Below are 16,690 nucleotides of genomic sequence, written 5' to 3' on the forward strand. Positions count from 1 at the left end.
TCACACGCAGCAACGAAGACCCAACACAGCCAAAAAATAATTAATTAATTAATTATTTTTAAAAACCATTCTAGTAGGGTTTTTTAGTGGATTCCTTAGGGTTTTATTTATACAATACATGTTATCTGTGTGTAGAGATAGGGTTACTTCTTACTATCCAATCTAGATGCATTTTACTTCCTTCCTTAATTGTTCTGGCTAAAACCTCTAGTACATTGTTGAACAGAAGTGGCAAGAATAGACATCCTTATTTCACTTTTGATATTTGAAGGGAAAGCATCCAGTCTTTCACCATTAAATATAATATTATGGGCTTCCCTGGTGGCACAGTGGTTGAGGGTCCGCCTGCCGATGCAGGGGACGCAGGTTCGTGCCCCGGTCCGGGAAGATCCCACATGCCACGGAGCGGCTGGGCCCGTGAGCCATGGCCGCTGAGCCTGCGCGTCCGGAGCCTGTGCTCTGCAACGGGAGGGAGAGGCCACAACAGTGAGAGGCCCGCATACCGCAAAAAAAAAAAAAAAATATATATATATATATATATAATATTTTATGTGGGTTTTTCATAGATGCTCGTTATCAGATTGAGGAAATTTCCTTCCATTCTAGGTTTGCTGAGTGTTTTTTATCATGAAATGATGTTGGATTTCCCCCAGTAATATCTCTGAGCCTATTGAGATGCTTGTGTCATTTGGCTCTTTATTTATTTATTTTTTAAACTGTCTTTTTTTTTATTTATTTATTTTTGGCTGCGTTGGGTCTTCGTTGCTGTGCACAGGCTCTCTCTAGTTGCAGCAAGTGGGGGATGCTTCTCATTGCGGTGGCTTCTCTTGTTGTCGAGCACGGGCTCTAGGTGCACGGGTTTCAGTAGTTGTGGCACACAGGCTCAGTAGTTGTGGTGCATGGGCTTAGTTGCTCCGCGGTATGTGGGATCTTCCCGGACCAGGGCTTGAACCCAGGTCCCTTGCATTGGCAGGGGGATTCTTAACCACTGCACCACCAGGGAAGTCCCTTGGCCCTTTATTGATGTGATCTTTTACTACATTATTGATTTGGGGATGTTAACCCAACTTTCCATATGGAATAAATCCCACTTGCTTATGGTGTGTAATTCTTTTTATATACTGCTGGATTCATTTTGCTAGTATTTATTGACGATTTTTGCATATATGTTTTAAGAGATTTGGGTCTGCAGTTTTTCATGATATTTTTGTATGATCTTGGAGTAAGAGTAATTACTGGTCTCAGTGTTGTTCCCATTCTACTTTTTGGAAGTTTTTGTGAAGAATTGGTATTATCCATTCTTCAGATGTGTTGGTGAGGGTTTCCCTGGTGGCACAGTGGTTAGGAATCCGCCTGCCAATGCAGGGGACAGGGGTTCGAGCCCTGGTCCGGGAAGATCCCACATGCCACAGAGCAACTAAGCCCATGCGCCACAAAAAATGAGCCCGCGTGCCTAGAGCCCGTGCTCTACAACAAAGAGGAGCCACCGCAATGAGAAGCCTGCACACCGCAACGAAGAGTAGACCCCGCTCACTGCAACTAGAGAAAGCCCGTGTGCAGCAACGAAGACCCAACACAGCCAAAAATAAAAAAATAAAATAAATTTATTTAAAAAAAATTTTTTTAAATGTGTTGGTGAAAACATTTGGGGCTGGGCTTTTCCTTATGGATAGTATTTTTCATTACTAATTCAACTACTTTGCTTGTTTTTTTTTTGTTGTTGTTGTTTAATATTTATTTATGTATTTATGTATTTGGTTGCACTGGGTCTTAGTTGCAGCAGGTGGGTTCCTTAGTTGTGGCTCACTGGCTCCTTAGTTGTGGTATGCGAATTCTTAGTTGTGGCATGCATTTGGGATCTAGTTCCCTGACCAGGGATCGAACTCAGGCCCCCTGCATTGGGAGCACAGAGTCTTACCCACTGTGCCACCAGGGAAGTCGCTACTTTGCTTGTTATAGATATATATAAATAGACATAGATATTCACATTTTAAATTTCATCTTGAGTTAGTTTCAGTAGATTTTGTCTTTCTAGGAATTTGTCCATTTCACACAAGAGTTCTAATTTGTTGTCTTATGATTGTTCATTGTATTCCTTTATAATCCTTTTAATTTCTGTAGCATTCGAAGTAATGCCTCCTCTTGCTTTCTGATTCAAGGAATTTGAGTCTTCTTTTTTCCTAGGTCAATCTACCTCAAGATTTGTCAATTATGTTGATCATTTTGTCCAATGACAGATGAATGGATAAAGATGTGATACATATATACAATGGAATACTACTCAGCCATAAAAAAGAACAAAATAATGCCATTTGCAGCAACGTGGATGCAACTAGAGATTATCATACTAAATGAAGTAAGTCAGAAACAGAAAGACAAATACCATATGATATCTCTTATATGTAGAATCTAAAATATGACACAAGCAAACCTATCTACGAAACAGAAACAGACTCACGGACCTAGAGAATAGACTTGTGGTTGCCAAGGGGGAGGGGGTTGGGGAGGATAGAGTGGGAGGTTGGGGTTAGCAGATGGAAGATTTTATATGTGGAATGGATAAACAACAAGGTCCTACTGTATAGCACAGAGAACAACATTCAGTATCCTATGATAAACCAAAATGGAAAAGAATGGAAAAGAAAAAGAATGTAGATATATGTATAACTGAATCACTTTGCTGTACAGCAGAAATTAGCACATCATTGTAAATCAACTATACTTTAATTTAAAAAAGATTAAAAATTATGTTGATTATTTCATTGAGTTATTGGTGGCACCTTGCTAGTGTTGTCTACCTACATGCAGCAATCAACTGCTTTTTTTTTTTTTTTTTGGCCACACCACGTACCATGTGGGAGCTTAGTTTCCTGACCAGGAATAGAACCCGAGACCCCTGCAGTGGGAGCATAGAGTCTTAACCACCGGACCACCAGGGAAGTCCCAATCAGACGCTTTTTAAGGGAACAGAACTCTCCCTGGCTGGCCAATAAATAGTCCAAAGCCGTGTGGACATCAGCTCCCATGGTTGCCAGGGAAAGTTTTCCTCCAGGAAAAACATCTGAAATATTAGTCTCCTGCTGCATGTGTTTTGGATGTTTCTTGACCGGCATCAATGGTAGGAGTTTGTTGAATGACATCATGTGTGTAGGGCAGTGCCAGTGACAAGTGAGTGCAATTGATAGGAAAATAGCACTTTTATTTTGAGACGGGCCAGAGGGTTCTGGGTTCCCAAAATGAAACATTGGCACCCACGATACACAGAATGGGCTATAAGGGTGGTAGCTTTTGTCTCCCATCATCTTTGGGGTTCTCTGGAGACTTCTTAAATAAGATCTGAAACGTACAGTTCTTTCAGTGCATTCCATTGTTATTAAACAGGAGCCCTCTTGATGTAGTGGTAGGTGTGCGTTGAGGGGGATTGTTCTATACTCCTAGGATTCAGTCTCAGTCCTTCTCTTTCATTCTTGATACTGAAAACTTACATCATGGTTTTGTCAATGCCTTCTTGACAAACACTACCAGGATGACATCTGTAGTCAAAGAGAAGGGGTGTAAAGAATCATGGTAATAAGGAGGACTGCAAACCATAAGTGACAATGACTTGCATCAGTAAGAGGGTGCTCAAAAGGACTTCTTGTAGGCTTCGGGTTTGTGAGACTCTTTGGGAAATTAATACATTTAAAAACAGCCACAGGGCTTCCCTGGTGGCGCAGTGGTTGAGAGTCCGCCTGCCGATGCAGGGTACACGGGTTCGTGCCCCGATCCGGGAGGATCCCACATGCCGCAGAGCGGCTGGGCCCGTGAGCCATGGCCGCTGGGCCTGCGCGTCTGGAGCCTGTGCTCCGCAACGGGAGAGGCCACAACAGTGAGAGGACCGCGTACCGCAAAAAAAAAAAAAAACAAAAAACAGCTACATAGGGACTTCCCTGGTGATGCAGTGATTAAGAATCCGCCTGCCAATGCAGGGGACATGGGTTAGAGCCCTGGTCCCGGAAGAACCCACATGCTGCAGAGAAGCTAAGCCCGTGAACCACAGCTACTGAGCCTGAGCTCTAGAGCCCACGAGCCACAACTACTGAAGCCCACGTGCCTAGAGTCCATGCTCCACAGCAAGAGAAGCCACCACGAAGAGAAGCCCGGGCACTGCAACGAAGAGTAGCCCCCACTCGCCACTAGAGAAAGGCTGCGTGCAGCAATGAAGACTCAACGCAGCCAAAAATAAATAAATAAATTTTTAAATAAATAAGTAAAAACAGCCATGTAGAACGGGAGAAAATATTTATAAATGAAGCAAATGACAAGGGATTAATCTCCAAAATATACAAACAGCTCATGCGGCTCAATATCAAAGAAACGAACAACCCAATCAAAAAAACGGATTGAAGACCTAAACAGACATTTCTCCAAAGAAGATATACAGATGGCCAAAAAGCACATGAAAAGATGTTCAATACCACTAATTATTAGAGAAATGCAAATGAAAACTATCAATACAATGAGGTATCAGCTCACACCAGTGAGAATGGCCATCATCAAAAAATCTACAAACAATAAATGCTGGAGAGGGTGTGGAGAAAAGGGAACCCTCCTACACTGTTGGTGGGAATGTAAATTTGTACAACCATTACACTGTTGGTGGGAATGTATATTTGTAGAATCATTATGGAGAACAGTATGGAAGTTCCTTAAAAAACAAAAATAGAGTTACCATATCATCCTGCAATCCCACTCCTGGGCATATACCCAGAGAAAGCCGTAATTCAAAAAGATACATGCACCCCAATGTTCACTGCTGCGCTGTTTACAATAGCCAGGACATGGAAGCAACCTAAATGTCCATCGACAGGTGAATGGATAAAGATATGGTACATATATACAATGGAATATTACCCAGCCACAAAAAAGAACGAAATAATGTCATTTGCAGCAACGTGGATGGATCTAGAGATTGTCATACTGAGTGAAATAAGTCAGACAAAGACAAATATGATATCGCTTATATGTGGAATCTACAAAAATGGTACAAATGAACTTATTTACAAAACAGAAATAGAGTCACAGATGTAGAAAACAAACTTATGGTTACCAGGGGGAAGGCAGGGGGAGGGATAAATTGGGAGATTGGGATTGCCATATACACACTACTACATATAAAATAGATAACTAATAACGACCTACTGTATAGGACAGGGAACTCTTCTCAGTACTCTGTAATGACCTATATGGGAAAAGAATCTAAAAAAGACTGGATATATCGGGTTGGCCAAAAGGTTCGTTTGTGTTTTTTTCCCATAAGATGGCTCTAGGAGCACTTAGTTGTCTTTAACTTCATTAGAAACAATTTTGTTAGATTGTATGTGACAGCTGTCATATCGGCGTGCATTTAAAAAAAAAGACTTATCAAAGTTGGTGAATTTTTGTGTAGCCATTTTAATATTGAAGATGGAAGGAAAAAAGCAACATTTTCGGCATATTATGCTTTAGTGTTTCAAGAAAGGTAAAAACGCAACCGAAACGCAAAAAACGATTTGTGTAGTATATAGAGAAGGTGCTGTGACTGATTGAACGTGTCAAAAGTGGTTTGCGAAGTTTCGTGTTGGAGATTTCTCGCTGGATGTTGCTCCACAGTCGGGTAGACCAGATGAAGTTGATAGTGATCAAATCGAGACATTAACTGAGAACAATCAACATTATACCATGCGGGAGATAGCCGACATACTCAAAATATACAAATCAAGCATTGAAAATCATTTGCACCAGCTTGGTTATGTTAATCACTTTGATGTTTGGGTTCCACATAAGTTAAGCGAAAAACACCTTCTTGACCGTATTTCTGCATGCGATTCTCTACTTTAAAGTAATGAGGACTTCCCTGGTGGTGCAGTGGTTAAGAATCCGCCTGCCACTGCGAGGGGACATGAGTTCAATCCCTGGTCTGGGAAGATCCCACATGCCGCGGAGCAACTAAGCCCGTGCGCCACAACTACTGAGCCTGCGCTCTAGAGCCCGTGTGCCACAACTACTGAAGCCCGCGCGCCTACAGCCCGTGCTCCAAAACAAGAGAAGCCACCGCAATGAGAAGCCCGTGCACCGAAACAAAGAGTAGCCCCCGCTCGCCGCAACTAGAGAAAGCCCGCGCACAGCAACGAAGACCCAACGCAGCCAAAAATAAATAAATAAATAAATAAAATTAATTAATTAGTTTTTTTAAAAAAATAATGAAAACGTTCCGTTTTTAAAACAAATTGTGGCGGGCAGTGAAAAGTGGACACTGTAAAATAACGTGGAACGGAAGAGATCATGGGGCAAGCGAAATGAACCACCACCAACCACACCAAAGGCCGGTCTTCATCCAAAGAAGGTGATGTTGTGTATATGGTGAGATTGGAAGGGAGTTCTCTATTATGAGCTCCTTCCAGAAAAAGCAAATGATTAATTGCAACAAGTGCTGCTCCCAGTTAGACCAACTGAAAGCAGCACTCGACAAAAAGCATCTGGAATTAGTCAACAGAAAACGCATAATCTTCCATCAGGATAATGCAAGACCACATGTATCCTTGATGACCAGGCAAAAACTGTTACAGCTTGGCTGGGAAGTTCTGATCATCCGCCGTATTCATCAGACATTGCACCTTTGGATTTCCATTTATTTCGGTCTTTACAAACTTCTCTTAATGGAATAAAATTCAATTCCCTGGAAGACTGTAAAAGGCACCTGGAACAATTCTTTGCTCAAAAAGATAAAAAGTTTTGGGAAGATGGAATTATGAAGTTGCCTGAAAAATGGCAGAAGGTAGTGGAACAAAAGGGTGAATATGTTGTTCAATAAAGTTCTTGGTTGAAAATGAAAAGTGTCTTTTATTTTTACTTAAAAACCTAAGGCACTTTTTGGCCAACCCAATATATATATGTATAACATTCACTTTGCTGTACACCTAAAACTAACACAACACTTTAAATCAACTATACTCCAATAAAATTTTTTTAAAAAAACAAACAGCAAAGTATACAGGGTAATTGTAATTGAGAAAAAGCACACACACAGAAGTCTCATGCTCCAGAGTCTGATCCAGTTAAATTCCTGCCCCTTTGTCAGAGAACCAACTTTTGGTTTTATTAATTTTTCTCTATTGGTTTTCTGGCTTTCTAGTTCATTGATTTCTGCTTTTTCTTAATATTTATTTTTTTCCTTTGATTTGATATGCTTTTCCTTTTCTAGCTTCCTGAAGTTGGAACTTAGTGATTTTAGATCTTCTTTTCTAATGTATTTAAAACTATAAATTTGACCCTAAAACTTCTTTGTGTGTATTCCATAAACTTTGATGTTCTATGTTTGTATTTATTTACTTTGAGATATTTTTACAATTTTTCTTCTGATTACTTCGATTTTTTCAAACTTCTTTTTTGTGATTTGAATTATGTGATTCCTTCTAGGATCCAAGGCAATTTTTTACGGTTAAATTCTTGAATTCCTATATAGTTACCATCTTTTCCCATTAAAATGACTTAGTATCCACTCCTATTAGTAAAAACTTATATCTTGCTTTCATTGATACCCTGCAGCCAAAGATCACTAGGCACACAGTTGTAGCGGAACAGAGTTGAGTTACTGATTCATTGTAATGATGGAAACCACACGCCATGAGGAACCATGATGCATCTCAGTATAGGGTGACTTATTGTACGATTTGAAGCTTGCACTGGATGTTTGGGGGGGAAGTTCAGGAATCAGAGTTTTGGATTAATAGTATCAGGAAATAAATATAATTCTATGATTGGAATCATTTCTGGAATCATTCTTATCCAGAAAGCAGAAAGAATGGAATGGGGCTAAAAAGAGATCAAGAAGCAACCGTCAGTCATCTGTGACAGAATACTGAGAGATGTGGTCATTTTTGTGGTTTGGATAATTTTCTTATATAATCCAGGTACAGACATATAGTGGCCTCGTATTAGTCTTGTTCCATCACAGTCAGCGAGTAAACCTGTGTGATGCTGATTGTCTGTAAAATAGTTTATGTTCAGGAATTCCCTGGTGATCCAGTGGTTAGGACTCCATGCTTTCACTGCCAACGGCGCGGGTTCAATCCCTGGACAGGGAACTAAGATCCTGCAAGCCGTGTGGCATGGCCAAAATAATAATAATAATAATTTATGTTCAACAGTAGAGCAACATAGCCTTGCTGTGAGTGCCAGGCCAGCAGCTAGACACACCAAGGCCTATCTGGATTATCTGTTCAGCTACCACTTTGCAGAGCGTGATTACTGTCTATGAGATACCATTTCCAATGTTTTATGGAAGTGAACTCAGTACACATAGATTAGTTCAGTAAACCCTCAGCAAATTCTATAAAGTAGATTTTTTTTCCATATCTTTATAAAAAAGAAGTGAGGCAATAAATTTCAGGAAACTTCCAGAGGTCACAAAAGCTAGTAAATGACAAAAGATTGAATTCAAACCCATACCATTTGATCATTTGGCTCAGAGATCGTGCTATTTTTTTTGGCCATGCAGCTTGCGGAATCCTGGTTCCCTGACTGGGGATCAAACCCGTGCCCCCTGCAGTGGAAGCCCAGAGTCTTAACCACTGGACGGCCAGGCAAGTCCCTCAGAGATCATGCTCTTAATGCAGCTCTAATTTAGGAGCATCTCCTCTGTGCCAGGTGTTCTAAGTCAGAAGTTGGCAAAATTTTTCTGCAAAAGAGCCAGAGAGTAGATTTTCTCATCTTGGCAGTCTATATGGTCTCTGGCACAACTACTCAATTTTGCCTTTGTTCCCCTAATAGGCAACTATAAATATAATGTAAACACACCTGTAAACAAATATATGTGTTCCAATTAAATGTGACATACAAATGCTGGTGGAGGGCTAGATTTGGCATGTGGGTCACATGGGATGCTGACCCTTGCTACAGTCTATAAACTAATTGTACTCAAAAGTAACCAAAGCACCCTAGGGTTTTGGTGTAGAGGCATGAAAGAGGAGGTCTAAGTGTCTTCTTCCTCCTGCTTGAGATCAATGTGTTGTCTGTCTCCATGAATAAGACACAGGACAAAGAAAGTAACAAAATATTATGCACAGAATGATGTCAGCAAAAAGGTGGGCTAGAAAGCTCCAAGTTCTTGTTCCCCCACAGAAATATTGGCAGGGGGAGCAGAAACTGTCTGAGCCAACTTTGCAAAGCTCTGGAAAACAATCAAAGGTTTAGAGCAACCAAGTGAATGCCCAATCAAGAAAAAAACATCTTCACAAATGAACCTATCTACAAAACAGAAACAGACTCACAGACATAGAGAACAGACTTGTGGTTTGCTGAGGGGGAGAGGGGTGGGGAAAGGATAGAGTGGGAGTTTGGGGTGAGTAGATGCAAACTATTACATATAGAATGGATAAACAACAAGGTCCTACTGTATAGCACAGCAAACTATATCCAATCTCCTGGGATAAACCATAATGGAAAAGAATATTTTTAAAAAAAAGAATGTATATATGTGTTAAAAAAATAAATAAAAAAGAAAAGAAAGAAAGAAAGAAGAGGCCATCTTCAAATAGTAGGAACATTTTATGCCTCTTTTATTCATCTTTTCCTGACCCTCTCCCTGGCATGGTGGTGCCCGTAGTATGGAAGCAATGGCAGCCTGGTTCCCAGTTCCCTCCCTGGAACCCAAAGGAGCAGAGCAGACCTTAACTGCAAATTATTATGCATCTCTGTTCTAACCTGTCTGGAGGACCCCTGAAGGACTGACACAGGCACTTGTCTCTGTTTCACCTAACTAGGAACCCCAGTGGGAAAAGCAGCCTGAATGGCTTATAAAGGTGACCACAGACCTGCAGATGACTGGGGCAAGAGAATGTGGGTAGAGACATACGACATACCATCTGAGGCCTGAGAAGATGGAGTGAAACTCTTCAGGAAATTAGGACATCTAAAAGCAGCTGTGGGGCTTCCCTCGTGGCACAGTGGTTAAGAATCCACCTGCTAAGGTGGGGAACACAGGTTCAAGCCCTGGTCCAGGAAGATCCCACATCCTGCGGAGCAACTAAGCCCCTTGCACCACAACTACTGAGCCTGCGCTCTAGAGCCCGCGAGCCACAACTACTGAAGCCCGCGCACCTAGAGCCCGTGCTCTGCAACAAGAGAAGCCACCGCAATGAGAAGCCCACTCAACGCAACGAAGACCCAACACAGCCAAAAAATAAAAACAAATAAATAAATAAATTTATAAAAAAGTAAATGAAAGCAGCTGTGGGTGGGGTGGTACGGATAAATTGGGAGACTGGGACTGACATCTACACACTACTACGTATAAAATAGATAACTAATAAGAACCTCCTGTATAGCACAGGGAACTCTACTCAATACTCTGTAACGACCTATAAGGGAAAAGAATCTAAAACAGAGTGGATATTGGGCTTCCCTGGTGGCACAGTGGTTGAGAATCTGCCTGCTAATGCAAGGGACACCGGTTCGAGCCCTGGTCTGGGAGGATCCCACATGCCGTGGAGCAACTAGGCCCGTGAGCCACAACTACTGAGCCTGCGCATCTGGAGCCTGTGCTCGGCAACAAGAGAGGTCGCGATAGTGAGAGGCCCACGCACCACGATGAAGAGTGGCCCCCGCTTGCCACAACTAGAGAAAGCCCTCGCACAGAAACGAAGACCCAACACAGCAAAAGTAAATAAATAAATAAACTCCTACCCCCAACATCTAATAAATAAATAAATAAGAGTGGATATATGTATATGTATAACTGATTCACTTTGTTATACAGCAGAAACTGACATATTATAAATCAACTATGCTCCGGGACTTCCCTGGCAGTCCAGTGGTTGAGACTCCACACTTCTACTGCAGGGGTCATGGTGGGTTCGATCCCTGGTCGGGGAACTAAGATCCCACCTGCTGCGCGGTGTGGCAAAAAATAATAAATAAATAAAGTAAATCAACCATATGCCAATAAAAAATTAATTTAAAAAAAAGCAGCGATGTACAGGGGAATTTAGAAGGCCATGTGCACACCCAGACAAGATGCACACTCTGAAAAAAGCTAAGACCTCAAAGTTCTCACCCCAGGTTCAGAGCAAGTCCAGCTAAGTGTTGAACGAGTGGCCCAGAGCAGATCCAAACTGCAAAGACCAGGAGTGCTCCTGACAGTCATGAAATACTGTCAAATGATCATACTAAGGGAGGTAAGTCAGACAGAGAAAGACAAATACCATATGCTATCACTTACATGTGGAATCTAAAAAAAACAAAAAAAAAGTACAAATGAACTTATTTGCAAAACAGAAATAGACTCACTGATATAGAAAACAAACTTATGGGTACCAAAGGGGAAAGCAGGAGAAGGGATAAACTAGGAGTTTGGGATTGACATATACACACTACTATATACAAAATAGATAAACAACAAGGACCTACTGTATAGCACAGGGAACTATATTCAATATCTTGTAATGACCTGTAACCAAAAAGAATCTGAAAAAGAATATATATATATGTATATCTGAATCCCTTTTCTGTACACTTGAAACTAACACAACATTGTAAATCAACTATACTTCAATTTTAAAAAATAAAAATTTAAAATAAATTTTTAAATTTTTTTTTAATTTTAAAAAAGAAACACTATCAAAACATTAAACACAAGCTAAAGAAACACAGACTTCAGTAATCACAGACAAGGAATGGTGTTTGCAACAATAGTTTAGAAAAGTCTCAAAACAGGCTACTGCAGATTTCTACAATTAAAAAAAAAAACAAACTACAAACCCTAGGTAAGGGAAAGAATTTAACTTCCAGAGTTATCACATTAAAACAGTCATATCGGCACTTCCCTGGTGGCTCAGTGGTTAACAATCCGCCTGTCAATGCAGGGGACACGGGTTCGAGCTCTGGTCCAGGAAGATCCCACATGCCGCAGAGCAACTAAGTCCACCAGTCACAACTACTGAGCCCCCATGCCACAACTACTGAAACCTGAGCACCTAGAGCCTGTGCTCTGCAACAAGAGAAGCCACCACAATGAGAAGCCCGCGCACTGCAACAAAGAGTAGCCCCCGCTCGCCACAACTAGAGAAAGCCCGCGTGCAGCAACAAAGACCCAATGCAGCCAAAAATAAATAAATAAATAAATTTTCAAAAATAAAAAAATAAAATAGTTAAATCCCCAATTTTTAACAACAACAACCAAAAGAGGACATGCAAAGAAACCGAAAAACATGGCCCACTCAAGGAAACAAAACAAAACTGACAGAAACTGTTCCTGAAGAAGTCAAGACATCAGACTTACTAGACAAAGAGGTGTTTTTTTTAACAGAGAACAGAAAAACGATGGAGAAAATCAATGACACCAAGTTTGGGTCTTTGAAAAGATCAACAAAACTGACAAACATTTAGCTAGATTGAGAGAAGATGCAGACTACTAAAATTAAAAAATGGAAGAGTGTATGTTACTACTGATCTTACATTAAAAGGATTACAAGAGAATATAATGAATAATTTTACACAAGTAAATTGGGTAATTTAGATGAAATGGACAAATTCCTAGAAGTACACTATACACCAAAACTGAATCATGAAGAAACAGAAAAACTGAATAGACTTACAACTAGTAAGGAGAACAAATCATTAATCAAAAATCTCCCAACATAGAAAAGACCAGGACCAGATAGTTTGACTGGTAAATTCTAGCAAACATTTAAAGAAGAATTAACACCAATACTTCTCAAATTCTTCAAAAAAAATTTAAAAGGAGAGAATACTTCCTAACTTATTCACTGAGGCCAGCATTGCCCAGATTCCAAAGTCAGATAAAGACACCACAAGAAAAGAAAACTACAGACCAATATCTCTGATGAATATTGATTCAAAAATCCTCAAAAAAATTAGCAAACCAGGGACTGGTGGCACAGTGGTTAAGAATCCGCCTGCCAATGCAGGGGACATGGGTTCCATCCCTGGTCTGGGAAGATCCCACATGCTGTGGAACAACTAAGCCCGTGAGCCACAACTACTGAGCCTTCATGCCACAACTACTGAAGCCCATGCACCTAGAGCCTGTGGTCTGCAACAAGAGAAGCCACCACAATGAGAAGCCTGCACACCTGAAACTAACACATTTTAAATCAACTATACTCCAATAAAAATTAATAAAGTAAAATAAAAATTTGGTAAGGCGTGTTTGTCAAGGCCCCATATGTGACTACAGCCAGGCCCAGGCATGCTCTTCAGGTGTCCCTCACCAGCCCACACTGGTGACCCCTTCTTGAGGGGAACTTGGAAACATTTTCAAGGGATGAATATGACAACTGGGGCTATGTGAGCCCACGACCAAGACAGGGATGCTCTCTCCAGACTCCAGGTCCAGCCAGGGCTGGTCACAGCCTGGGTGGGGGAACTTAGAAATGTTTTGGGGGACACCTCCAAGTACCAGGCCTGATCTGGGCTGTGGACAGGATCCGGGCATCCTCCCACAGCAGCTGGAGGGCCTCTCTGGCTGGCTCACTGGTGACTACAGAGAGACTTAGAAAATGTTTCAGGTGGTGGATTCAGCGAACAGGACCCACATGTGACTGTAGTTCTCCTGGTATAGGGACCTGACCTGGGGCCTTCCTCCCCTCAGGAAACATTTTCAGGAGGTACAGGTGGTGAGTGGGTCCCGCTGAGGACAGCTGACCCCAAGAGCAACCTCCTCAGGCCTCCCTTGCAGCCCCCTAAGGATTCAGCCATCTGAGGAAGACAGAAACTTTTTGGAGATTGGGATTGACATATATACACTAATATGCATAAAATAGGTAACTAATGAGAACCTGCCGTGTAGCACAGGGGACTCTACTTAATGCTCTGTGGTGACCTAAATGGGAAGGAAGTCCAAAAAAGAGGGGATATATGTATACATATAGCTGATTCACTTCGTTGTACAGCAGAAACTAACACAACACTGTAAAGCAACTATACCCCCAATAAAAAAGAAAAAAAAAAAAGAAACTTTTTTGGAAGGCCCACATGGGAATGAAGCCCCGACGGCATCTAACTGGAACCTTCTTCACCTGCCAGGGCCAGTACCACACCCTCACCCCAGGCAGAATTGGAACCGATTCCAGCAACTTCAGATGACCAAGCATCTCCTGGGGACCCTGTCCATGGTACCTACCCCTGCACCCCACTGGTTGGCCTGGGATGGTCCCTGCCACTGGAGGGAGGCTTGCAAAGGTTCGGGGACGGGGGGAGTGTCCAAGAACAGGCCCCCAGTGTAACTGCAGTTGGACATTGGGTGCCCTCTCTCGGCCTCCCTGTCCCCTCTTCAGAAGGGAAAATTTTCTGGATGCACATCATGCAACAGTGCACCGCGCGATCCTGGCCCCAAGAGGGGGACCTAGAAAAATTCTCAGGAGGCACTCCAGACAAGCGGGCACGAGGTGGGAATGCAGCCGAGTCCGGGGCTCCCTACCCCGGTCACCTGCAACACCTCGTCAGTCCTCGCTGGTGGAGGGGACTTCCATGCGCCAGCCATGCAGTTCCCAGATGCCCCTCTCCTTTAATACAGCAGAGACAACCTCAGAGGAGTCCGTGTTCGGAGGCAGAGAGTATCGCATCCCAGAAGACGGCGCTGCCGGCCTTATGGAACTCGCCCTTGGGCTCGGCAGTCGGATCCCACTTCAGTGGAGCTCCGGGGACTATATTTTTTTTTAAAAAAAAGGCCACCAGGTGGCGCCCGACAACCAGCGCGACCTGGACGGACCTGGACCCCTAGACACCACCTCTCCTGGGTCTCACTCAAACAGTGTACCTCAGCTCAGCATCCGGGGTTGGCCTGGTGGGCCCGGGACACCGTCCACGGAACTCCCTGGACGACCGGGGCTGATCTCAGCCTCCAAAGGGGCACTTAGCCATTTTTTAGGAGGCACCCCCAATGACCCGGCCCCACTTGGGACTGTGGCGGGACTGGGGACTGTGACGGGGCTGGGGGCTGTGACTCAGCCTTCTCCACGCGCCTCCAGGGCCATCTCAGTTCAGTCTCCCCGTCCCAAGAGGGCTTAAAAATATTTGGGGGGGCTCCCCTGGTGGCGCAGTGGTTGACAGTCCGCCTGCCGATGCAGGGGACACGGGTTCGTGCCCTGGTCCGGGAAGATCCCACATGCCGCGGAGCAGCTGGGCCCGTGAGCCATGGCCGTTGAGCCTGCGCATCTGAAGCCTGTGCTCCGCAACAGGAGGGGCCACAACAGTGAGAGGCCCGCCTACCGCAAAAAAAAAAAAAAAAAAAAAAAAAAAAAAAAAAATATATATATATATATATATATATATATATATATATATTTGGGGGCAGCACATCTGGTGACCCATTCCCACGTGGGACTTCCCCCAAGCCCTGGACAACCTCGGAAGTGGTCCTTTACCCTCCTGGTCACTGCCTCTCTGCAGAGGAGTTGGAAACATTTTCCAGAAGTATATGTGATGAATAGGGCCCACCTGTGACTATGGCTAGGCCCAGAACATCCTCCCTGGGGCCTCCCTGGATGGCTAGGACCAGTTGTCTCCTCCAGAGAGAGATTTCGAAAAATGAAGCAGGGGAGAAGCGCATCCACCAACTGGACCACACAGGTGTCTGCAGGTAGAAGTGGGGAGCCCTCTAAGCCCAGACCAGTGGCCCTCATCCAGAGGGGGACTTGGAAACTCTTGAGAGGCACGATGCCAACACATGACCACAGTCATGTCTGGGTACCTGCCCCCCTGGCTGACTTCCTGGCTCCAACTAGTTCCCACCAACAAAGGGGGAACCTCTGAAAATGGGACCCTTAAGCAGGACCATATAGCAGGCCTCTAGCCGCCCCCCTCAGCCTCCAAGGCTGGCACAGCTGGTCCAGTATTCTAAAGGGAACTTACGTTTTTAGGGATTGTCTCCAGTGACCAGGCCCTAAGTGGGTCATTGGGTGCACCTGGGACACCCTCCCTGGTTGGCCCAGGCACATCTTCAATCCAGGCCCCAGACAGGCCATGGGCATTCCCACCCAGCCTGGGTTGGCCCTAGCCTAGTGAGGAGGACGCAGAGATCTTTTCAGAAGGTGATCTTAAAAGTTGGCACCCAAGCAGGACCACTATGGGCCAGTGTGCCCTGACCCAGCCTCTCTGCCAGCCTGGACCTGTGCCCCTGCTCAGGACAGAAGAACGCAATGATCAGGGCACAAGAGGATGACAGCCAGGCCACGGTCACACTCCCCAGGACACACTGGTCCATCCAGCCCTGTCTATACCACCAGAGGGGACTAGACATGTTTTCAGTCATGCCACACAAGACCACTGGCATGCTAAGGTCTCCACACAGAACTCCCTGACTATCCCGGAGCCTGTCCACACTGGATCAGGACTTAGAAATGTATTAGGCGCATGTTTCTGCCAACAGGGACCCACATGGATAGTAAGTGGGTTGCCATGCCCTCGGGCCTCCATGTCTGGCCCAGACCAGTCCTCCCCTCCGCAAAAGGTCACATAAACTTTTCAGGAGGGGCTCTCAATGACCATGACCAAAGAGTGATAGCACCTGAGCCCGTGGCACACGCAATGGGCCAGTAGGTCCAGCCCAGGTCATTGCCTCTTTGAACGGGGATGTGGGTGTGTTTTCAGGAGGCACCACCAGGTGCCATGGGTCCGATACCAGGACCTGTGCAGAACCACAGGCTGGCTC

This window comes from Tursiops truncatus, chromosome 3 (genome assembly GCF_011762595.2).
Source record: "Tursiops truncatus isolate mTurTru1 chromosome 3, mTurTru1.mat.Y, whole genome shotgun sequence".
In the NCBI taxonomy this organism is placed as follows: domain Eukaryota; kingdom Metazoa; phylum Chordata; class Mammalia; order Artiodactyla; family Delphinidae; genus Tursiops; species Tursiops truncatus.